Source organism: Petromyzon marinus, chromosome 51 (assembly GCF_048934315.1).
Source record: "Petromyzon marinus isolate PM22_M1 ecotype Great Lakes invasive population chromosome 51, UKy_Petmar_22M1.pri1.0, whole genome shotgun sequence".
NCBI classification, from domain to species: Eukaryota; Metazoa; Chordata; class Hyperoartia; order Petromyzontiformes; family Petromyzontidae; genus Petromyzon; species Petromyzon marinus.
In genome coordinates this window covers 1695064-1721657 of record NC_133717.1, presented here as the reverse complement: position 1 = coordinate 1721657, position 26594 = coordinate 1695064, and the positions used below count along the sequence as shown (strand labels likewise).

Here is a 26594-nt window from a genome sequence, read left to right as displayed (position 1 = left end):
CTTTGTAAACAGTACATCAAATGGTACGCGTTTTCAATGCGCTATTCATATTGTAACAAGCGTGTATAACAATGTTACTCTACAGAGTAGTGGGTCACCGCTCCTCTTATCCGCATTGATACGAGCGGTATGTGGGGACTATGGCTTAACCGCAAAACCTATCTGCACAGATGCATACGGACAAGAGAATCATTATCAAACAGGAGGAATTGACGGTGCAACGCATCTGTTAAATATCTGCAGGCAATAGGATTGTCATCGATTGATCCTGGCTGCAGACATTGGTAGGTCACAAATAATAATGAAGACGTGAGAGCATACTCTTTGGTTCTATTGGGTAATGTCACGTAGGTGAAAATAAAATAACAAAAAAAATTAACAAAAAATCACGACGTTTCGGCCACAACACAAGCGGCCTTCATCAGGTGAAGGGACGAGACTGTCAGTAGGACAGCGCTGGAGTGAGAGAGCCACGTTCAGATCACGGCTTTTAAGCTGTGTGAGAGGAACAAAGAGCCTTGACGAAGGAATTAGCATAAAATTTAGCATTGAAAAGGCTGAATGATTAACTTGTGACTGGTCACAGAAATAGCTATGTTAAAAGTTAAAGCATACACATCCGCAGAGGCACCCATTGTTAAAAGGAATTAGCATAGAATTTAGCATTGAAATAGCTAAATTAAGGCATTCGCTTGTAACTGCTACAGAAATAGTTACGTTGAATGTGTATGCTCTGACTTCAACGTAACTATTTCTGTAGCAGTTACAAGCGAATGCCTTAATTTAGCTATTTCAATGCTAAATTCTATGCTAATTCCTTTTAACAATGGGTGCCTCTGCGGATGTGTATGCTTTAACTTTTAACATAGCTATTTCTGTGACCAGTCACAAGTTAATCATTCAGCCTTTTCAATGCTAAATTTTATGCTAATTCCTTCGTCAAGGCTCTTTGTTCCTCTCACACAGCTTAAAAGCCGTGATCTGAACGTGGCTCTCTCACTCCAGCGCTGTCCTACCAGACAGTCTCGCTCCCTTCACCTGATGAAGGCCGCTTGTGTTGTGGCCGAAACGTCGTGAGAATATTATTGTGTTATTTTATTTTATCAATTTATTATTTTATTCTCATTCTACGTGACTTTACCGAAAGAACCAAAGAAGAAAAATAAATACATTATTTGCTTTTTTTACTTCCGTTTATTCGGGACCCCGGGGTCCCGCCAAAAGGTTCATATACATAGATGGTAATCACCTACTCAGCCTCTCGACCTGTTGACTATCCAGGCCTATACTGGCCAGCAGCAGCAGCAGCTGTTTAAACAATAAACAATAACAACCGGTCATCTTAAAAAAATAAATACAACCGGTCATCTCGCTACAACCAAGCTCTGCTGGATCACAAGGGCCTGCAAGCCGCATGGGCGATGGACGAGAAGCAAGTTTCATTTCTTTGGGGGAAGGGGCTGGACAGAATAGAGATTGTAGCTCACATGTCCTGCCAGCGATGCTGATGTTTTGGGACGAGGCACGCCACGTGTGTGAGGCCACGTCGAGTTCACGCACCCGGCGAAGCTGCTGGTCTCAGGCTGGACACCCGATGTCGTTGCGACAACAAAGAGATGAATCTCGACTCAAAGCTTTCGCGACTGCAGAAATTCATATTCTTTGGGTCTTTTCGGTAAAGCCACGTAGATGGAAAACATAATTATTATTTTGATTTTTTTTTCGATCTACGTAACAAAGAGATAACTCAGATCTTCGCGAATTTTGTTTTTCACTTTTGCCAATTTGAAACGAAACATTTAAAAAATCCCAGCAGCTGACTGACATAGGCCGTGGTATTATTGCTGTATTATTGTCGGATTATTGTCGTATTTTTATTATTGTTGTATTATGAATATTGTATTATTCTTGTATTGTTATTGTGGTGTTATTGTTGTCGTGTTATTATTATTGTAAACCCGTGTGTGTTCTTGAACGGACACAACAAAGATTCCGCGTATAGCTTTAACAGACTGTTGGGGCAAGTACTGTCAGCGAGTAGCACGTGTGAAGGTCGGCGCACTGCACACCAGGGGGTGGATGGCCAACCCAACATCACTCGCGGTCTCCTCAGTCCTCTCGTGGCGATGTTTACTACACACCGCACCAGGTACTTAATTGAGGCTGAGTCGACCTAAGGGAGGCCCAGGACCGGTTCAGATAGTCGTCACTGGTGTAGGCCGTGAGCGGTAACTGAACTCGTGTCACTGGGTTTGTAGCGCAGCGTAGCGCTAGCCACTAACCACCGCTCCCCATACAGACACGACAGCAAAGGCAGAGATCACCCGTATCGCCTTAACGGACTGTCGGGGAAAATGCTGTGAGCGAGCACCTGCGAAAGCCATCACAGACACACGGGCAGACACACGGACAGACACACACACACACATACCCAAACACACAGACACACGGACAGACACACACACATACCCAAACGCGCAGACACACGGACAGACACACACATACCCAAACACGCAGACACACGGACAGACACACACATACCCAAACACACAGACACACGGACAGACACACACACATACCCAAACACGCAGACACACGGACAGACACACACATACCCAAACACGCAGACACACGGACAGACACACACACATACCCAAACTCGCAGACACACGGGCAGACACACACATACCCAAACACACAGACACACACATACACAAACACGCAGACACACGGACAGACACACACATACCTAAACACAGACACACGGGTAGACACACACTCACACATACCCAAACACGCAGACACACGGACAGACACACACATACCCAAACACACAGACACACGGACAGACACACACATACCCAAACACACAGACACACGGACAGACACACACACATACCCAAACACGCAGACACACGGACAGACACACACATACCCAAACACGCAGACACACGGACAGACACACACATACCCAAACACACAGACACACGGACAGACACACACACATACCCAAACACGCAGACACACGGACAGACACACACATACCCAAACTCGCAGACACACGGGCAGACACACACATTCCCAAACACACAGACACACGGACATACATACACACATACCCAAACACGCAGACACACGGACAGACACACACACATACCCAAACACACAGACACACGGACACACACACATACCCAAAAACGCAGACACACGGACAGACACACACACATACCCAAACACGCAGACACACGGACAGACACACACACACACATACCCAAACACGCAGACACACGGACAGACACACACACATACCCAAATACACAGACACACTGACACACACACACATACCCAAACACACAGACACATGGACGGACACACACACACCCAAACACGCAGACACACGGACAGACACACACACATACCCAAACACACAGACACATGGACACACACACACATACCCAAACACGCAGACACACGAACACACACACATACCCAAACACACAGACACACGGACGGACACACACACACACATACCCAAACACACAGACACACGGACACACATACACACATACCCAAACGCGCAAGCGGGCATATGGTCGGGACCACTGGCTCGAGACACAATGTTCCCTCATTATATATTAAACAAAAATTGTCACTTAAAACAATGTTCCTGTCACTTGCCGCCCGAGGGAGCAATGGGCGCACGAAATGAAATTTGGCCAAAACGGCACCGAGATCTCGCGGCCACGCGGCCCCGCCGCGGCGTCCGAGTCGGGGAGACGCGCGCGGGGCCAACGCGGAGCGGTCGTTGGTCTGTCACGTGGGGGCGGCAGTGCCGCGTGGTCCGGGTCTCCAGCCACCCCCCCCCCACGCCTAGGTCGACTCGGCCTCAAATGGGGCGGCGTGTGTCGTGAACATCGCCACCCCCACTCCCCCTCTTGTGCCGTACCGGTTGTGCATATGGCGCTTGCCAACAGCACTTGCCCCAACGGTCTGTTAAGGCTATAGGGAGATCTTTGTATTTGTATGTATATTCTGGGCCTCCCCAAGGTCGACTCAGACTCAATTGGCGCGGCGTGTGTCGTAAACATCGCCACTGGGGAGACAAAGGCGGCCGGGCGTGGTGCTGTACACCCACCTCCTCGTGTGCCGTGCCGGCCTTCATAGGTGCTACTTGCTTAACAGCACTTGCCCCAGCAGTCTGTTAAATTCTATACGGGGAATATTTGTATGTATATATGTTGAACTTCTTTCGCCCCGTACGTAGCCAACCGTGCTAATTGGAGGTGCGACTCGGGTCGCTCGCTGGCTTTTGTTTGTTGTCCTTCCCCCGCTCACCTCCCATTAGCACGGTTGGCTATGTACGGTGCGAAAGAAGTTTAACAGACATACATCTCGATGATGTGGGGCAGGGAACAGAGTGAGTTGCGCAGTGCCGGCCTTCATAGGTGACCGCTAACTGTACTTGCCCCAATAACCTGCTGAAGGCTATATGGGGGATCTTTGTCTTTGTGTGTGTGTTTTTGTTCCCCGTAGAAATCTGCAGGGGGCGACACTCAACCGAGACTTCCGTTACACCAAAAAAAATAAACCCCACTCCGCATTCGTCAATAAGGAGAAACACCATTATATCAGAATCATCAGAACAAGTTTATTTATACAGGAGGAATCCGATGAGCTATGAAGCTCTTTTTCCACAAGGCGTCCAGCAGGGGCGGGTCAGAAGGTTACAACAACAAACATTACTCAAACAAGATGCGAGTGCAACCTATATCAAAGGAAAACAAATCCCTTTAAAAATATATATATACCTATGAAACTAACCTACATTTGTTTTCATCTTAAGAGGTAAAGCCCATTGAGGTATTCGATAATCTTCTCGAAGCAACGTCACCACAAATGATAGCTCAACGAAGTGGCTTACTACGTGGACATTTATGGCAGCCCAAATAATGACACGTATCGGTCAATGACCCTCCTTGATGGTACGCGACGTTCCACAACGTGGGGTCCCTTGTCCGATTCGCCGAGTCGTGGTGTGGACAGGAAGTGCGGATGTCGTAGAGTCGAACCAAGCCAGGGAGAGGAGGATCAGATGTTAACTACCTCGCCTGGTACGCAGGAGGTCGTGGGTACGATCTCGACCCTGACGCCTGCTGCTGCTGCTGTATATTTGGAGTTTGCGTGTCTCTCTTTCTCTCTCCCCGTGGTCGCGTGGATTTTTATCCGGATCCTCCAGGTTTTTTTTGCCCCCACATTGAGAAACACGCGTTGAAAGTATTTGTCTGCTGTCAATGTCTACACGATGATGAGCCACTTTCGTTGAGCTATCATTTGCGTTAGCCAGGTCGCTTTTGAAACAGAAGCTTCTGAAACAGAAGCGACAAGCCCAATGGGCTTTACCTGGTCAAATAGAAAAGAGTTTATAGTTGAAGACATTATTTAAAGAGACGTACTGTCAGTGAGCGCGCCTATGAAGGCGTCAATGATTGAAGCCAGATTACTGGGATCGCAAATGGAGTGTGAATGAATATACAGTATTGCATGGGAAATGGTCGTGTGGTGGTTAGCGCACTGCGCTATGAACCCGGTGACCCGAGTTCAACACCGGTGACGATTAACTGAACCTGTCCTCGGCTTCCCCTAGGTCGACTCAGTCTCAAATGAGTACCTGGTGCGGTGTGTAAACATCGCCACTAGGGAGACAAAGGCGGTCGAGCGTGGCGCTGGCCACCCACCCCCTCGTGTGCCGTTCCGGCCTTCTTAGGTGCTGGCTAACAGCACTTGCCCCTACAGTCTGTTAAGGCTATTTGGGGGATCTTTGTCTTGTCTTTGCATGTATGTTGCACTTCTTTCACACCATACTAACACAAACATCTGTGTAGACTAGTAGGGTTTTGAATGTGTGTATGTATGTATAGCATACCATTGTTCTTCGTGAGGGAAGGGATACAATTTTAAAAAGTAAAAAAAACGCTATTTTTTTATTTTCCCAGGTAAGGCCCTCTGAGCTACGTAGCTAATGTTCAGTAGCGACGTGGCCACAAATAACAGCTCCACGAAGTGGCTCGTCATCACCACGTGGACGTTCATAGGAGCCAATCACTTCCCTAGGTGATCGTTAATAGAAGAGAACATTTCGCGGATAATGATATATTGTTAACGCATTGCCTTAAGTAAACACGTAAATAAGCGATGTAAAGCTTTCGTGACTGCAAGGATTCATCTTCTTTGGTTCTTTCGGTAAAGTCACGTAGAATGAGAATAAAATAATAAATTGATAAAATAAAATAACACAATAATATTCTCACGACGTTTCGGCCACAACACAAGCGGCCATCATCAGGTGAAGGGACGAGACTGTCTGGTAGGACACTTGTGTTGTGGCCGAAACGTCGTGAGAATATTATTGTGTTATTTTATTTTATCAATTTATTATTGTATTCTCATTCTACGTGACTTTACCGAAAGAACCAAAGAAGACGTAAATAAGCTTTTAAATACATGCAATTATCATAACACAAAACAATTGTCTATAATAACCATAAAGCAAATACAAATGTAAGTATTTAGTTTATAAATGATCCAAAAAATATCTATTTTTTAAGTTAGAGCACGTAAACATAAATGTTTCGTTAAACTCGCCACCACCCGACACAGCCAACTAGTGAGGGTTGTCACGTAAACAGAACGTGGCCAATTCGTCACTAGTACAGCACACCGGTGTGTTGGAGAGCCAAGCCACAACATTTACAATCTGAGTACGACGTTTCGTTAGTAATTACAACTAGCTTCATCAGGCGGACAGCCAGATTTTGACAAACCTTACTAATTGGCTGTGTCGGGTGGTGACGGGTTTAACGACACATTTATATATTTACGCGATCTAACACAAACAACCTATATCATGGATGATATTGGTTGAGAAAGCCTTCGTGTTAAACTGAGTTTATAAATGAACTTAAATTATGATGCAGCAAACGATGATCTCATCACTGTAGCTCATCACATTTTATTTCATCACTGTAGCTCATCACATTTTATTTCATCGCTTTAGCTCATCACTCTGTTTCTCTCATCACTTTCTTTGTCTCTCTCGACGAAGTAGTTGTGTAGACTTCCAGATGTGATTCGCAGATAACCAACATCGCGGATAACCAATATCATGGATAGCCAATATTGCGGATAGCCAATATCACGAATAGCCAATATCGCGGATAGCCAATATCGCGAATAGCCAATATCACGAATAGCCAATATTACGAATAGCCAATATCACGAATAGCCAATATCACGAATAGCCAATATCGCGGATAACCAATATCGCGGATAGCCAATGTCACGGATAACCAATATCACGAATAACCAATGTCACGGATAACCAATATCACGAATAACCAATGTCACGGATAACCAATATCACGAATAACCAATGTCACGGATAACCAATATCACGAATAACCAATGTCACGGATAACCAATATCACGAATAACCAATGTCACGGATAACCAATATCGCGGATAGCCAATATCGCGGATAGCCAATGTCACGGATAACCAATATCGCGGATAGCCAATATCGCGGATAGCCAATATCATGGATAACCAATATCGTGGATAGCCAACATCGTGAATAACCAATAGCGCGGATAGCAAGTTCGTGCACATTTTTTTCATATCTTAGCCGGTAAGGTCCACTGAGCTGTATAGCTCTCATTGAGAAGCGACCTGGCCACAAATGATACCTCAGCAAAGTGGCTTATCACGTGGACGTTTACAGCAGCCAAATACTCTAAAGGCGGGTTTCTAGAGGTGGAGGGGAAAGCCGTAGGACCCGGAGATAAATCCACGCGACCACGGCAAGAGAAGGGACATTCACACTCCAAATATACAGCAGGCATCAGGGTCGGTACGGCACCTACTTCTTTCGCGCCGTACGTAGCCAACCGTGCTCATCGGAATTGCTAGCGAGCAGCTGTTAAGGCTCGCGCGGCACGCAAGTGAGTGGTGTTGCCGGTACCGCACCGGACCGTCTTTGTATCTCTAGTGGTGACGTTCGCACGCATGGACAATTGCTCCTCGTTTTAGGCTGAGTCGACCTAAAGTCGCTAAAGGCTCAGGTGAGACTAATGATCTCCATGGGTGGGAAGCGAACCCAGGTGGTTTGGATCACAGCCAACGTGAGTTTTTGCTGCTCAAATGAGTATTGTGGCATTGGTGCTCATATCAAGCTCACAGCCTAGCTTAGCCAGCGGCGGAAATTCCACATTAATATGGCGGGGGCGAGTTTATCCCTAGGACAACCACCCTCCACTTCCCTACGAAGTGGTACTTATTGTATCCACCCCGGAGAGATGATGGGATGAGCCAAGGCCGTAGCCATGGAGTCAACATTGGGGGTGACCAAATCTTCCAGGGGGTTTGGGGGTCGACCCCCCAGAAAAAAAAAAAAATCTACATTTGAAAACGAATTTCCTGCCTAAAATATTAAAAAGTCACTAACACATAGGATGGACTTTTCATTTATATTTGACAATAATGTCTACAAGTGTGTTGTATTACATTGCTCTGTTTTTCTTTTTTCCTTTTCATGTTTCATTGTATGTAATGGCACAGATTCGGGATAAATAAAGTACAACCATAACCACAATCATATAAACAGAAATATATTTATAGCAATATATTGTGGGGGACATTTTGAGCATATTTGAATATTGGGGGGGGGGGGGGGGGGGGGGGGGATGGGTCCCTGCAGTGCGTTACCCGCTACGCCACCAAAGACAAAGATCCCCCGTATAGCCTGCACAGACTGTTGGGGCAAGTGCTGTTTGCGAGCACCTTTAAAAGCCGAAACGGCACACGAGGGAGTGGGTGACCAGCACCACGCCCGGCCGCCTTTGTCTCCTCAGTGGCAATGTTTTACACACAGCGCACCAGGAACTCATTAGCGGCTGAGACGACCTAGGGCAGGCCCAGGACCGGTTCAGATAATCGTCACCGATACTGGTGGCCGTGAGCGGGAATCGAACTCGGCTCGCCAAGTTCGTAGCGCAGTGCGCTAACTGCTGCACCACCGCTCCCCGACACACTCACTCGGCACGCTAACGCCAGTTCAATTCCATTCCTCGGTTCTTAATCAATGGGGGGGGGGGAGGGAGCGTGGGGGCTGACAGTGAGCAAGCGTTAACGGCACTACGCAATAAACCCCGGCGACACGAGTTCGATTACCGACTCACGACCAACATGGGGGGCGACTACCTTAATCGATCCCGGTCTTCCCCGATAGTCGACTCAGCACCGGCGGGAGATACAAAGGTGGCTCGCTACAACAGCACTTGCCCTAACAAGTTGGTACGGCAACACGGGCTATCTTTTGTTTGCGTGTGCGTGTGGACGGTGTATAAATAGGCGTGCGTGTGTGTGTGTGAGACGCTGAAGGGAACACATGTTCAGCACGCACTGTTTACAGAACTCGCCATGTGATAACCGAGGGTCAAAATTGGTTTTAAATAACCAAGTGTAACGAATGACTCGGAAAATACAAAATTGAGTCCGGAAATAAATGTGTGTACGCAGGGGAGCGGTAACATAGTGGTTAGTGTGCTCAGTTCGACTCCCGTTCACGGCCACAAATCAGTGACGATTATCTGAACCGTTTGCGCGTTTCCCCTAGGTTGACTCAGCCTCAAATGAGTACCCATCGCGGTGTGTAAACATCGCCACTGGGGAGACAAAGGCGGCCTGGCGTGGTGCTGGCCACCCATCCCATCGCGTGCCGTGCCGGCCTTCATAGGTGCTCGCTAACAGCACTTGCCCCAACAGTCAGTCACGGCTATAAGGGGATCTTTGTCTTTGCCCTCTCGGTGTCTTTTCCTGTTTCCCATGCGGAGTATAGATAAGACTGTGCATGTGGTGAGGACCCCTTTAAATTAACGTCCGCGCCAGTGGGAAACATTCAGCCAGACAGGAAAAAAATGTTAGGAGCTCACAGATCTTTCAAAGATCTGGACACAGTTCCATCGCTGAGCTCCTCCGGCCAGCGAGGCTGCGTTGGCTGGGTCACGTAGCCTGCAATGCCCACTGATGACATGGCCGGCCACCGCATGCCCAGCCACCGCATGCCCAAGTAGCTTTTTTGTTGCTGTGGTTTTCCCACCTGATGATGATTGCTTGTGTTGCAATCGAAACGTCGTGATTTGTTTTATTTTAATTTATTTCTAACTACGTGACTTTACCGAAAGAACCAAAGAGTATGGATTCCCCCAGTCACGAAAGCTTAAAATCAAGATTCAAGTAATAATAGGGTTTTCCCCATTTTTCTGGCAACAAAACTGAAACCGTTTTTACAAGGATTCATGTCTGCATTAACCACAACACCTGCAGTCAAAATGCAAACCAAAAACATACTATGATAATATATGCATTGTCCTTGAAACTGATTGGTCCACACCAAGGGACGGCTTTCTTTTGAGCCTCGACCCAATTGGTGCTCGACCAGATGACGCCAATTGGGTCGAGGCTCAAAAGAAAGCCGTCCCTTGGTGTGGACCAATCAGTTTCAAGGACAATGCATCAGATATTATCATAGTATGTGTTTTGTTTACATTTTGACTGCAGGTATTGTGGTTAATGCAGACATGAATCCTTGTAAAAAAGGTTTCAGTTTGTTGCCAGAAAAAAAGGGGAAAAACCCTATTATTACATTTTGGTACTGGCAAAGGAGGCCTAATGATGAAGATTCAAGTAGCTCCTGTTTGGCATGATAGATGGGGCTAAGCGGTCGTGGCACGGACTAGAGAACCACGTGGCACCTGGGTCTGTCCAGTGACCTCCTGCCGTGGTGACGTCACTGCCACCTTGTGACGCATGACGGCTGTTGCTCTTGCTATTTGGGGTAGCGCTGGCACGTGGATTTAGAGAACACACACACGAGGCAGGTTCGTGACGTCATAGTTAAGAGGCGTGAGTGGGGGGGGGGCGGGGCTGCTGTGCAGGGCGCGTGACGGCCGGAAGGGGCCGACGATGGCCGACGGTGGAGACTCAGCACGGAGCGGCAGCCACGGAACGCGTCCCAGACAGGGGGCGTCCGGCCGAGGGGAGATGGAGCGATGGAATCGGCTCGCGTGCACGTGGCTGGGTGGATCGTTAGAGATGCCAGCAGCTTGGGCAAGCGTTCATCCAGCAGTGGATTGACCATGCCTGCCGATGATGATGAAAGGGAAAATGTAACGCCTGAAATCCCCTAACGGTGAAGGAGTCTCCCTTGCTCGGTTGTCTTTGGTAATCACTCCCATTCGGAGGTCGTGAGCCGGTGGCGGGAAATTCCACGTTCCCATGGCAAGGACCAGACATAAAAAATCAGGACGGCCTCGTGCATGTGCGGCATAAAAATCGTTGCCAGCGAAGTCACGCTGAGCCAGACCTACTAACCTTGGTCAAATAATCGACGCTCGCAACTCTGAATTCAATTCCCGTCAAGTAGCCTCCTAAAAGCGTTGCGCTCACACGCGCGCGAGCGTGCGCGCGCGAGAGAGAGAGAGGTTCTGAGTGTGAGACATCTTGTCGGTCGTGTATGTCGTGTGGGGAGTGAACCCGTCGACCCGAGTTCGTCTCCCCGCTCACGGTTAACACAAAGCGACGATTATATGTGAACCGGTGCTGGGCCACCCCTAGGTCGACTCAGCCTCAAATGAGTACCTGGTACGGTGTGTAGATTTCGTCGCGGGGAGAGACGGTGGTGGCTGGGCGTGGTGTTGGCCACGCCACTGCCTCGTGTGAAATGCCGGCCTTCGTGAGTGCTCGCTAACAGCACTTGCCCATACATTCTATTAAGGCTATACGGGTGACCTTTGTATTATTTCATACCGGTGTAGGCGCGCGCGCGCCTCCGCGTGCCCGTTCATTGCCAAAGTAATAACCGCCGTGGTATTGATTTCCATTTATTTTCTTGGCCGTGGCTTTTTGCTTTTTGCTTTGAGGGTCACACACAGACACCCACATCACAGATACACACACACAGACACACACACCACATACACACACACACCACATGCACTACATACACACACAGACACACACGGACACACACGACACACCACATACACCACATACACACACACAGACACACACCACATACACCACGTACATACACACACCACATACACTACATACAGACACACAGACACACACCACACCACATACACCACATACACACACACGGACACACACGACACACACACACACACCACATACACCACATACACACACATCACATACACACACACAGACACACACACACCGCATACACCACATACACACACAGACACACCACATACACACACACAGACACACACACCACATACATACACACACAGACACATCACATACACACACAGACACACACACCACATACACCACATACATACACACACAGACACACCACATACACACACAGACACACACAGACACACACGACACATACGACGTACACACACACACACCACATACACACACAGACACACACCACATACACATACACCACATACACACACAGACACACACCACATACACACACACAGACACGACGTACACACACAACGTACACACACACACACACACCACATACACCACACACACACGACACACACACACCACATACACCACATACACACACGACACACACACACCACATACACCACACACACACACGACGTACACACACACACACCACATACACACCACATACACACACCACATACACACCACACACACACTATATACACACCAAATACACACACCACATATATACACACACACACCACACACACACCACACACATCACATATACACACACCACACACACACCACACGTACACACACATACACACACACACACCACACACACACACCACACACACACACGCACCACACATACACACACACACCACACACACACCACACATACACACCACCCATACACACACTACATACACACACACCACACATACACACACATACACACATACACACACACACACCACACACACACACACACACCACACACACACACACACCACACACATACACCACATATACACACACCACACATACACACACCACACACACACACACACACCACACACACACCACACATACACACATACACACACACACCACACATACACACACATACACCACACATACACGCGCGCGCAAAACAAATGAAGACTCAAACAATGATTGCTGTTCAGCCAAGAGAATGTCCTTGCCTTGAGAGCTCGTGAACCTTTACACTTTTAAACATAGTCACTCGCCGAATAATGGCACATACATCACGTGTTTTCAATTATCTGAAGGCCTGTGAGTCAATAACAAAAAAGCCTCAGTATCTATCCGTGCTCAGACGAGCGAGTGTGGTGTCTATGCGTGCAAGGAGGGGGTTATGCTCATCTCCCTTCCGTGACCCTGAGCCAATGAGTAGTGGCAATTCCATAGTTCTATGACGGGGGAGGAGGAGGAGGGGATACATCACCATAGGTCGAAGATCATCACTTGCAGCCATGAAATTTCTCGCTCACGCCACCGCTGTCCAAAGGCTCTCTCTCTCTCTCTCTCCACCGGAGGAGGAGAGAGGAGGGGGGTTGCATCTTGGTCTACTCTTCCACGCTGGGCAGACGTGTCGGAACTTGTGGGAGCACCCACACGCGAACCCACCACACGCGACCTGCCGATCGCATTGCGGTGGGCTGCGTCAAGGAGCATGAACGATCATCGCGAGAGACGTCCCCAACATCACACGGCTCGCGAACCGCGGCCATCCTCCTCCCGGCAGCGGTTCGCGGCTTTTGGCTCAGCCGACGAACAGAGGCGGCGGTGGCCAACGCGTCGCACGGCGCTGTCGTGCGCGCTTCTGCGGCCGTCTGGAACGCTCTTCCTTACAATGCTGGGAAACCACTGGGAGCAATGCACTTTGACATAAAGGGTGAAAACGAATTTCTTTAGAACTGTTTTGTTGTGTTTAGCGTTGCTCCCCCCCCCCCACCCGCGCCTCCGATTAGCACGGTTGGATACGTACGGTGCGAAAAAAGCTTAACGTACAGCACACAATCTGCTGGGGGTGGGGGGGGGGGGGGGATTCAAAAGGCGGAGGAGGGACTTGAGAATCGGAATCTGTATTTGTACTGGAGGAATCCGATGAGCTATGAAGTTTTTTTTACACAGACGTCCGGTCGGGGCGGGTCAGAACGCACACAACAACAAAGAGTACAAACACACGGCAGGAGAGCATGTCACGTGGCTTGTCACCATCGTTAGAACGCCCCGTGCCGCTACGGACACTTCTAAACGCGACCTCCGGATCGCCAGTCCCGGACGCTCACTGCCTGCACCGCGGCCGCATGCCACAGACTTTACATTCCACGTGGCGAGTCGATTATTTATTCACTTATCTTAGCCGCGTTGAAATGAGAATCCCTTCGCAAGGATTGACAACACATCACAAACGTGGCAGGACTCCTCCTCGTCAAAGAGTCTCGACACTCTCAACTAAACCATGTTTACTTTACCAGAGACTCTCAACTAAACCATGTTTACTTTACCAGAGACTCTCAACTAAACCATGTTTACTTTACCAGAGACTCTCAACTAAACCATGTTTACTTTACCAGAGACTCTCAACTAAACCATGTTTACTTTACCAGAGACTCTCAACTAAACCATGTTTACTTTACCAGAGACTCTCAACTAAACGGTTTTTACTTTACCAGAGACTCTCAACTAAACTATGTTTACTTTACCAGAGACTCTCAACTAAACCATGTTTACTTTACCAGGGACTCTCAACTAAACCATGTTTACTTTACCAGAGACTCTCAACTAAACCATGTTTACTTTACCAGAGACTCTCAACTAAACCATGTTTACTTTACCAGAGACTCTCAACTAAACCATGTTTACTTTACCAGAGACTCTCAACTAAACCATGTTTACTTTACCAGAGACTCTCAACTAAACCATGTTTACTTTACCAGAGACTCTCAACTAAACCATGTTTACTTTACCAGAGACTCTCAACTAAACCATGTTTACTTTACCAGAGACTCTCAACTAAACCATGTTTACTTTACCAGACACTCTCAACTAAACCATGTTTACTTTACCAGAGACTCTCAACTAAACCATGTTTACTTTACCAGAGACTCTCAACTAAACCATGTTTACTTTACCAGAGACTCTCAACTAAACCATGTTTACTTTACCAGAGACTCTCAACTAAACCATGTTTACTTTACCAGAGACTCTCAACTAAACCATGTTTACTTTACCAGAGACTCTCAACTAAACCATGTTTACTTTACCAGAGACTCTCAACTAAACCATGTTTACTTTACCAGAGACTCTCAACTAAACCATGTTTACTTTACCAGACACTCTCAACTAAACCATGTTTACTTTACCAGAGACTCTCAACTAAACCATGTTTACTTTACCAGAGACTCTCAACTAAACCATGTTCACTTTACCAGAGACTCTCAACTAAACCATGTTTACTTTACCAGAGACTCTCAACTAAACCATGTTAACTTTACCAGAGACTCTCAACTAAACCATGTTTACTTTACCAGAGACTCTCAACTAAACCATGTTTACTTTACCAGACACTCTCAACTAAACCATGTTTACTTTACCAGAGACTCTCAACTAAACCATGTTTACTTTACCAGAGACTCTCAACTAAACCATGTTTACTTTACCAGAAACTCTCAACTAAACCATGTTTACTTTACCAGAGACTCTCAACTAAACCATGTTTACTTTACCAGAGACTCTCAACTAAACCATGTTTACTTTACCAGAGACTCTCAACTAAACCATGTTTACTTTACCAGAGACTCTCAACTAAACCATGTTTACTTTACCAGAGACTCTCAACTAAACCATGTTTACTTTACCAGAGACTCTCAACTAAACCATGTTTACTTTACCAGAGACTCTCAACTAAACCATGTTTACTTTACCAGAGACTCTCAACTAAACCATGTTTACTTTACCAGAGACTCTCAACTAAACCATGTTTACTTTACCAGAGACTCTCAACAAAACCATGTTTACTTTACCAGAGACTCTCAACTGAACCATGTTTACTTTACCAGAGACTCTCAACTAAACCATGTTTACTTTACCAGAGACTCTCAACTAAACCATGTTTACTTTACCAGAGACTCTCAACTAAACCATGTTTACTTTACCAGAGACTCTCAACTAAACCATGTTTACTTTACCAGAGACTCTCAACTAAACCATGTTTACTTTACCAGAGACTCTCAACTAAACCATGTTTACTTTACCAGAGACTCTCAACTAAACCATGTTTACTTTACCAGAGACTCTCAACTAAACCATGTTTACTTTACCAGAGACTCTCAACTAAACCATGTTTACTTTACCAGAGACTCTCAACTAAACCATGTTTACTTTACCAGAGACTCTCAACTAAACCATGTTTACTTTACCAGAGACTCTCAACTAAACCATGTTTACTTTACCAGAGACTCTCAACTAAACCATGTTTACTTTACCAGAGACTCTCAACTAAACCATGTTTACTTTACCATAGACTCTCAACTAAACCATGTTTACTTTATCAGAGACTCTCAACTAAACCATGTTTACTTTACCAGAGACTCTCAACTAAACCATGTTTACTTTACCAGAGACTCTCAACTAAACCATGTTTACTTTACCAGAGACTCTCAACTAAACCATGTTTACTTTACCAGAGACTCTCAACTAAACCATGTTTACTTTACCAGATACTCTCAACTAAACCATGTTTACTTTACCAGAGACTCTCAACTAAACGGTGTTTACTTTACCAGAGACTCTCAACTAAACCATGTTTACTTTACCAGAGACTCTCAACTAAACCATGTTTACTTTACCAGAGACTCTCAACTAAACCATGTTTACTTTACCAGAGACTCTCAACTAAACCATGTTTACTTTACCAGAGACTCTCAACTAAACCATGTTTACTTTACCAGAGACTCTCAACTAAACCATGTTTACTTTACCAGAGACTCTCAACTAAACCATGTTTACTTTACCAGAGACTCTCAACTAAACCATGTTTACTTTACCAGAGACTCTCAACTAAACCATGTTTACTTTACCAGAGACTCTCAACTAAACCATGTTTACTTTACCAGAGACTCTCAACTAAACCATGTTTACTTTACCAGAGACTCTCAACTAAACCATGTTTACTTTACCAGAGACTCTCAACTAAACCATGTTTACTTTACCAGAGACTCTCAACTAAACCATGTTTACTTTACCAGAGACTCTCAACTAAACCATGTTTACTTTACCAGAGACTCTCAACTAAACCATGTTTACTTTACCAGAGACTCTCAACTAAACGATGTTTACTTTACCAGAGACTCTCAACTAAACCATGTTTACTTTACCAGAGACTCTCAACTAAACCATGTTTACTTTACCAGAGACTCTCAACTAAACCATGTTTACTTTACCAGAGACTCTCAACTAAACCATGTTTACTTTACCAGAGACTCTCAACTAAACCATGTTTACTTTACCAGAGACTCTCAACTAAACCATGTTTACTTTACCAGAGACTCTCAACTAAACCATGTTTACTTTACCAGAGACTCTCAACTAAACCATGTTTACTTTACCAGAGACTCTCAACTAAACCATGTTTACTTTACCAGAGACTCTTAACTAAACCATGTTTACTTTACCAGAGGCTCTCAACTAAACCATGTTTACTTTACCAGAGACTCTCAACTAAACCATGTTTACTTTACCAGAGACTCTCAACTAAACCATGTTTACTTTACCAGAGACTCTCAACTAAACCATGTTTACTTTACCAGAGACTCTCAACTAAACCATGTTTACTTTACCAGAGACTCTTAACTAAACCATGTTTACTTTACCAGAGGCTCTCAACTAAACCATGTTTACTTTACCAGAGACTCTCAACTAAACCATGTTTACTTTACCAGAGACTCTCAACTAAACCATGTTTACTTTACCAGAGACTCTCAACTAAACCATGTTTACTTTACCAGAGACTCTCAACTAAACCATGTTTACTTTACCAGAGACTCTCAACTAAACCATGTTCACTTTACCAGAGACTCTCAACTAAACCATGTTTACTTTACCAGAGACTCTCAACTAAACCATGTTTACTTTACCAGAGACTCTCAACTAAACCATGTTTACTTTACCAGAGACTCTCAACTAAACCATGTTTACTTTACCAGAGACTCTCAACTAAACCATGTTTACTTTACCAGAGACTCTCAACTAAACCATGTTTACTTTACCAGAGACTCTCAACTAAACCATGTTTACTTTACCAGAGACTCTCAACTAAACGATGTTTACTTTACCAGAGACTCTCAACTAAACGATGTTTACTTTACCAGAGACTCTCAACTAAACCATGTTCACTTTACCAGAGACTCTCAACTAAACCATGTTTACTTTACCAGAGACTCTCAACTAAACCATGTTTACTTTACCAGAGACTCTTAACTAAACCATGTTTACTTTACCAGAGGCTCTCAACTAAACCATGTTTACTTTACCAGAGACTCTCAACTAAACCATGTTTACTTTACCAGAGACTCTCAACTAAACCATGTTTACTTTACCAGAGACTCTCAACTAAACCATGTTTACTTTACCAGAGACTCTCAACTAAACCATGTTTACTTTACCAGAGACTCTCAACTAAACCATGTTTACTTTACCAGAGACTCTCAACTAAACCATGTTTACTTTACCAGAGACTCTCAACTAAACCATGTTTACTTTACCAGAGACTCTCAACTAAACCATGTTTACTTTACCAGAGACTCTCAACTAAACCATGTTTACTTTACCAGAGACTCTCAACTAAACCATGTTTACTTTACCAGAGACTCTCAACTAAACCATGTTTACTTTACCAGAGACTCTCAACTAAACCATGTTTACTTTACCAGAGACTCTCAACTAAACCATGTTTACTTTACCAGAGACTCTCAACTAAACCATGTTTACTTTACCAGAGACTCTCAACTAAACCATGTTTACTTTACCAGAGACTCTCAACTAAACCATGTTTACTTTACCAGAGACTCTCAACTAAACCATGTTTACTTTACCAGAGACTCTCAACTAAACCATGTTTACTTTACCAGAGACTCTCAACTAAACCATGTTTACTTTACCAGAGACTCTCAACTAAACCATGTTTACTTTACCAGAGACTGTCAACTAAACCATGTTTACTTTACCAGAGACTCTCAACTAAACCATGTTTACTTTACCAGAGACTCTCAACTAAACCATGTTAACTTTACCAGAGACTCTCAACTAAACCATGTTTACTTTAACAGAGACTCTCAACTAAACCATGTTTACTTTACCAGAGACTCTCAACTAAACCATGTTTACTTTACCAGAGACTCTTAACTAAACCATGTTTACTTTACCAGAGACTCTCAACTAAACCATGTTTACTTTACCAGAGACTCTCAACTAAACCATGTTTACTTTACCAGAGACTCTCAACTAAACCATGTTTACTTTACCAGAGACTCTCAACTAAACCATGTTTACTTTACCAGAGACTCTCAACTAAACCATGTTTACTTTACCAGAGACTCTTAACTAAACCATGTTTACTTTACCAGAGACTCTCAACTAAACCATGTTTACTTTACCAGAGACTCTCAACTAAACCATGTTTACTTTACCAGAGACTCTCAACTAAACCATGTTTACTTTACCAGAGACTCTCAACTAAACCATGTTTACTTTACCAGAGACTCTCAACTAAACCATGTTTACTTTACCAGAGACTCTCAACTAAACCATGTTTACTTTACCAGAGACTCTCAACTAAACCATGTTTACCTTACCAGAAACTCTCAACTAAACCATGTTTACTTTACCAGAGACTCTCAACTAAACCATGTTTACTTTACCAGATGCTCTCAACTAAACCATGTTTACTTTACCAGAGACTCTCAACTAAACCATGTTTACTTTACCAGAGACTCTAAACTAAACGATGTTTACTTTACCAGAGACTCTCAACTAAACCATGTTCACTTTACCAGAGACTCTCAACTAAACCATGTTTACTTTACCAGAGACTCTCAACTAAACCATGTTTACTTTACCAGAGACTCTCAACTAAACCATGTTTACTTTACCAGAGGCTCTCAACTAAACCATGTTTACTTTACCAGAGACTCTCAACTAAACCATGTTTACTTTACCAGAGACTCTCAACTAAACCATGTTTACTTTACCAGAGACTCTCAACTAAACCATGTTTACTTTACCAGAGACTCTCAACTAAACCATGTTTACTTTACCAGAGACTCTCAACTAAACCATGTTTACTTTACCAGAGACTCTCAACTAAACCATGTTTACTTTACCAGAGACTCTCAACTAAACCATGTTTACTTTACCAGAGACTCTCAACTAAACCATGTTTACTTTACCAGAGACTCTCAACTAAACGATGTTTACTTTACCAGAGACTCTCAACTAAACCATGTTTACTTTACCAGAGACTCTCAACTAAACCATGTTTACTTTACCAGAGACTCTCAACTAAACCATGTTTACTTTACCAGAGACTCTCAACTAAACCATGTTTACTTTACCAGAGACTCTTAACTAAACCATGTTTACTTTTCCAGAGACTCTCAACTAAACCATGTTTACTTTACCAGAGACTCTCAACTAAACCATGTTTACTTTACCAGAGACTCTCAACTAAACCATGTTTACTTTACCAGAGACTCTCAACTAAACCATGTTTACTTTACCAGAGACTCTCAACTAAACCATGTTTACTTTACCAGAGACTCTCAACTAAACCATGTTTACTTTACCAGAGACTGTCAACTAAACCATGTTTACTTTACCAGAGACTCTCAACTAAACCATGTTTACTTTACCAGAGACTCTCAACTAAACCATGTTAACTTTACCAGAGACTCTCAACTAAACCATGTTTACTTTACCAGAGACTCTCAACTAAACCATGTTTACTTTACCAGAGACTCTCAACTAAACCATGTTTACTTTACTAGAGACTCTTAACTAAACCATGTTTACTTTACCAGAGACTCTCAACTAAACCATGTTTACTTTACCAGAGACTCTCAACTAAACCATGTTTACTTTACCAGAGACTCTCAACTAAACCATGTTTACTTTACCAGAGACTCTCAACTAAACCATGTTTACTTTACCAGAGACTCTCAACTAAACCATGTTTACTTTACCAGAGACTCTCAACTAAACCATGTTTACTTTACCAGAGACTCTCAACTAAACCATGTTTACCTTACCAGAAACTCTCAACTAAACCATGTTTACTTTACCAGAGACTCTCAACTAAACCATGTTTACTTTACCAGATGCTCTCAACTAAACCATGTTTACTTTACCAGAGACTCTCAACTAAACCATGTTTACTTTACCAGAGACTCTCAACTAAACCATGTTTACCTTACCAGAAACTCTCAACTAAACCATGTTTACTTTACCAGAAACTCTCAACTAAACCATGTTTACTTTACCAGAGACTCTCAACTAAACCATGTTTACTTTACCAGAGACTCTCAACTAAACCATGTTTACTTTACCAGAGACTCTCAACTAAACCATGTTTACCTTACCAGAAACTCTCAACTAAACCATGTTTACTTTACCAGAAACTCTCAACTAAACCATGTTTACTTTACCAGAGACTCTCAACTAAACCATGTTTACCTTACCAGAAACTCTCAACTAAACCATGTTTACTTTACCAGAAACTCTCAACTAAACCATGTTTACTTTACCAGAGACTCTCAACTAAACCATGTTTACTTTACCAGGTAAGGCCCCACTGAGGTGCTACATAGCGCTCTTAGAGAAGCGAGCTGGCCACAAATGGTAGCCCAACGTCGTCATCATCATCACGTGGACATTTATAGCAACAGCCAAACACTCGGAACGCGTGACGTTGATTCTAAACGTGGAGGGAAAAACCGGAGGACCCTGAGAAAAATCCACGCCACCACGGGGAGAGAGAGAGAGGAATATTGACTCTTTGCGTGAATGCTGAAAAAGTAACCTGTCGCTGGAGGTACTGGTGAACGAGAGACATTGGTGTAAGAGATGCTGGTGTTAATTTACAAGCGTGTTTTTTTTTAAACCAAAATATACCCCAAGAGACCACGGCGAGTCTCATTTGCAAGCGTGACCTCGGTCGCCAATAGGAAAAGTTAAAACAAAAACGTAAACTTAAGTGCTTTACAACTATTAAGCAAATAGGAATCAGATCAAAATGAGCAAATAGTAGAACAGAGCCGACCACATTGAAATAAAATTGGACACGGTGCACAAACATCAACCGGTGTTGAATAAAATAAACTTGAAAAGAGAGAGAGAGAGAACTTGCAAACTCCAAATATGCAACAGGCGTCAGGGTCGGGCTCGAACCCACGCGCTCCTGCCGACCGGGCGAGGTAGTCAACATCTCGCTACGGCAGCCGCCCAGCGCGCGAGGCCCCCCACGGCACGTGAACGATTGCCGTCACATCACCGCCGTTCCACGGTCTCTGCTCATGGACGTGACTCGCCCACCACGCTCAGTGCATGCCTCTGTCTCCAGCGGGTGTCGAGAAGGGGTTTTAAAAGAAGCCAAACGCGCTCGCTTCGAGTGAGCCACGCGGTGCGCGTAGCCCCATTGGGAGCCACCGGCCAGTGATGGAAATTGCGCATTCACAAGGTCGCGCTCAATGAGTAGACAAAGTGCTTGCCACAAATGAACCACCGAAACACCTCGCCGATTTCGTCAAGGAGCGTAAACCATCGTCATCATGATCATCATCATCACGCGAACTCCGCTCAGCAGCAGCAGTAGCGGCAGAGGCTTTTGGCTGCTGTCCATCGAACAAAGTCGGTGATCACCGCGTCGCGCGGCACTTTCAGGCGCGCTTTTGTGGCCGTCTGGAACGCTCTTCCTTCCGATATTAGAAAACCACTGGAGCTGTGCACTCTTAAATAATGTAAATTCAAAACTCATTTCGCTAAGACAGCTGTTTTGTTTGTTTAGTTCGCTGTCCTTCCCTCGCGCCTCCGATTCGCACAGTTGGCTACGTACGGTGCGAAAGAAGTCCTACATACAGATATATATGTATGGTCCATAGTTTGGGTTGTATGGCCGCACTTGCACCACTGTGGCTGGTGTCTTTAATTTTCCATTTTACGAAGGAGATAGATGGCTGCTGGCGATAATGATGCTGCTGCTGCTGCTGATGACAGACCGAGTCGAACCCTGGCCACGATTTGAACCCCGCCGACCTTCTGAGTCGCGAGACCGATCGCTCTGATCACCGATGTCCCAGCCACACCGGGAGACAATCTTGGGAACAAATGTCCCATTGCATGCTCAAAATAAAAAAAAAAATAAACAACAACAACGCATCAAGCAAACATAAAACCCCTCCCGCCACCCCGTCCCACCCGGGCGGCGGACAGAGGCTGAGCAAATGAATCCGCTCGCTTTAAGTCGCGCGCTGTCGCAACGCGTGACGAATAACAACAATGACGGCAATAATAAAATAAAGCGCGTTCGCCAATCTTCAACGGTTGACATTTGTGCGCGGCACCGTGATCATGTTGATGCATTTCACATCGCAAACCCACAGTAATACCCCCTCCCCCTCCCCTCGCCTCCCGCGTTAAAATGCGCATCGCCTGTCTGACGCACGCGGCACGAACTCACCCCGCGTGCACGCCGCTCCTGGTGGTGCACAGCGCTTATCCAGCAGCTCGAAGAATTGATTTTATTTTACCGCAAAAAAAATCTAGCTTCGCCCCTCCCACGCATTAATGCGTATACACAGTGAGGGAAAAAAAAGTATTTGATCCCCCGCTCATTTTGTACGTTTGCCCACTGACAAAGAAATGAGCAGTCTATAATTTTAATGGTAGGTTTATTTGAACAGTGAGAGACAGAATAACAACAACAAAAATCCAGAAAAACGCATGTCAAAAATGTTATAAATTGATTTGCATTTTAATGAGGGAAATTAGTATTTGACCCCCTCTCAATCAGAAAGATTTCTGGCTCCCAGGTGTCTTTTATACAGGTAACGAGCTGAGATTAGGAACACACTCTTAGGGAGTGCTCCTAATCTCAGCTTGTTACCTGTATAAAAGACACCTATCCACAGAAGCAATCAATCAATCAGATTCCAAACTCTCCACCATGGCCAAGACCAAAGAGCTCTCCAAGGATGTCAGGGACAAGATTGTAGACCTACACAAGGCTGGAATGGGCGACAAGACCATTGCAAAGCAGCTTGGTGAGAAGGTGACAACAGTTGGTGCGATTATTCGCAAATGGAAGAAACACAAAAGAACTGTCAATCTCCCTCGGCCTGGGACTTTATGCAAGATCTCTCCTCGTGGAGTTGCAATGATCATGAGAACGGTGAGGAATCAGCCCAGAACTACACGGGAGGATCTTGTCGATGATCTCAAGGCAGCTGGGACCATAGTCACCAAGAAAACAATTGGTAACACACTACGCCGTGAAGGACTGAAATCCTGCAGCGCCCGCAAGGTCCCCTTGCTCAAGAAAGCACATATACATGCCCGTCTGAAGTTTGCCAATGAACATCTGAATGATTCAGAGGACAACTGGGTGAAAGTGTTGTGGTCAGATGAGACCAAAATGGAGCTCTTTGGTATCAACTCAACTCGCCGTGTTTGGAGGAGGAGGAATGCTGCCTATGACCCCAAGAACACCATCCTCACCGTCAAACATGGAGGTGGAAACATTATGCTTTGGGGGTGTTTTTCTGATAAGGGGACAGGACAACTTCACCGCATCAAAGAGACGATGGACGGGGCCATGTACCGTCAAATCTTGGGTGAGAACCTCCTTCCCTCAGCCAGGGCATTGAAAAGGGTCGTGGATGGGTATTCCAGCATGACAATGACCCAAAACACACGGCCAAGGCAACAAAGGAGTGGCTCAAGAAGAAGCACATTAAGGTCCTGGAGTGGCTTAGCCAGTCTCCAGACCTTAATCCCATAGAAAATCTGTGGAGGGAGCTGAAGGTTCGAGTTGCCAAACGTCAGCCTCGAAACCTTAATGACTTGGAGAAGATCTGCAAAGAGGAGCGGGACAAAATCCCTCCTGAGATGTGTGCAAACCTAGTGGCCAACTGCAAGAAACGTCTGACCTCTGTGATTGCCAACAAGGGTTTTGCCACCAAGTACTAAGTCATGTTTTGCAGAGGGGTCAAATACTTATTTCCCTCATTAAATGCAAATCAATTCATAACATTTTTGACATGCGTTTTTCTGGATTTTTGTTGTTGTTATTCTGTCTCTTACTGTTCGAATAAACCTACCATTAAAATTATAGATTGATAATTTCTTTGTCAGTGGGTAAACGTACAAAATCAGCAGGGGATCAAATACTTTTTTCCCTCACTGTATATATATATTTTTAGCAAGTGTTGTAACCCACTGCATGTCCACACGTAGGGAGCGATCAGTGCAAGGGTTGGCGTGTTGCACTGGGTTGACTGCTGTGCCAGGCTAGGTGCAGGAGGTCACGAGACAGACCCAGGTGGTATGGGTTAGCGGACCGAGATGACTGGCACATGCACCACCTGTGCCCCCTACCGTGTCACCTCACTGTGGTTTTAGCCACCCGGCGCTCTACTCGTTGTTGTGTGAGCGTCGCTTCTCCTCAGAGACAGATCTGAAACGCCACTCACCGTTTCAGCTCCATTCAATCTGTTTGGCTGCGTCGGGTGGTGGAGGGCCCGACAACAGAAACGTTGTCCATACCAGTGCGTGACCTGACCCAGATATCCATTCTGAATCACACGATTGGCAGCGAACACATGCGTGTGTCACGTATGACAGCGTTACTGATGATGATGCTGATGCTGGTTTCAACTCACGACCTTCTGATGTCAAGTCAGGTGCCCTTACAACAGCAACACGTGGCCATTGCTGACACTTCTCTCTCGCAGCAAGAGGGCACCTGGGTTCGATTCCCGTGTTAAAATCAGAACTCCTTCGCAAGGATTGGCAAATCATCACAAACGCGGCAGGACTCCCCCCTTGTCAAAGAGCCTCGAGACTCTAAACTAAACTAAACGATATTCTTGGTTCTGTCGCTAAAGTCACGTAGAAGGGAAATAATAAAATAATACAAATAAAACAATTAAATTATCACGACCTGATGATGATTGCTGGTGTTGCAATCGAAACGTCGTGATAATTGTATTGTTTTATTTATTTTATTATTTTATTATTTCCCTTCTACGTGACTTTACCGAAAGAACCTAGAATATGAATCCCTGCAGTCACGAAAGCTTTAAATCGAAATGTAAACTAAACGATGTTTTTACTTTAACCGGGTGAGGGACCCCACTGAGCCGCTACGTAGCGCTCTTACAGAAGCGACCTGGCCCACAACTGATGAGATCAAGGAAGCGGATCAGCAGGTGGCACCTGTCCGGATTATTATTAGC

The 26594-nt window shown here is 45.0% G+C and overlaps 1 protein-coding gene across 1 annotated transcript in view; it reads right to left on the bottom strand.

The window, feature by feature from the left end:
* The window catches only part of LOC116953357 (bactericidal permeability-increasing protein-like), a 116828-nt gene extending 92956 nt beyond the window's left edge, over positions 1-23872 (bottom strand). The window contains exon 1 of the mRNA XM_032973497.2: positions 23819-23872. The gene's annotated coding sequence lies outside the window, so the exon portion shown is untranslated. The remainder of the gene's footprint in view (positions 1-23818) is intronic.
* Between the last annotated feature and the right edge of the window lie 2722 nt (positions 23873-26594).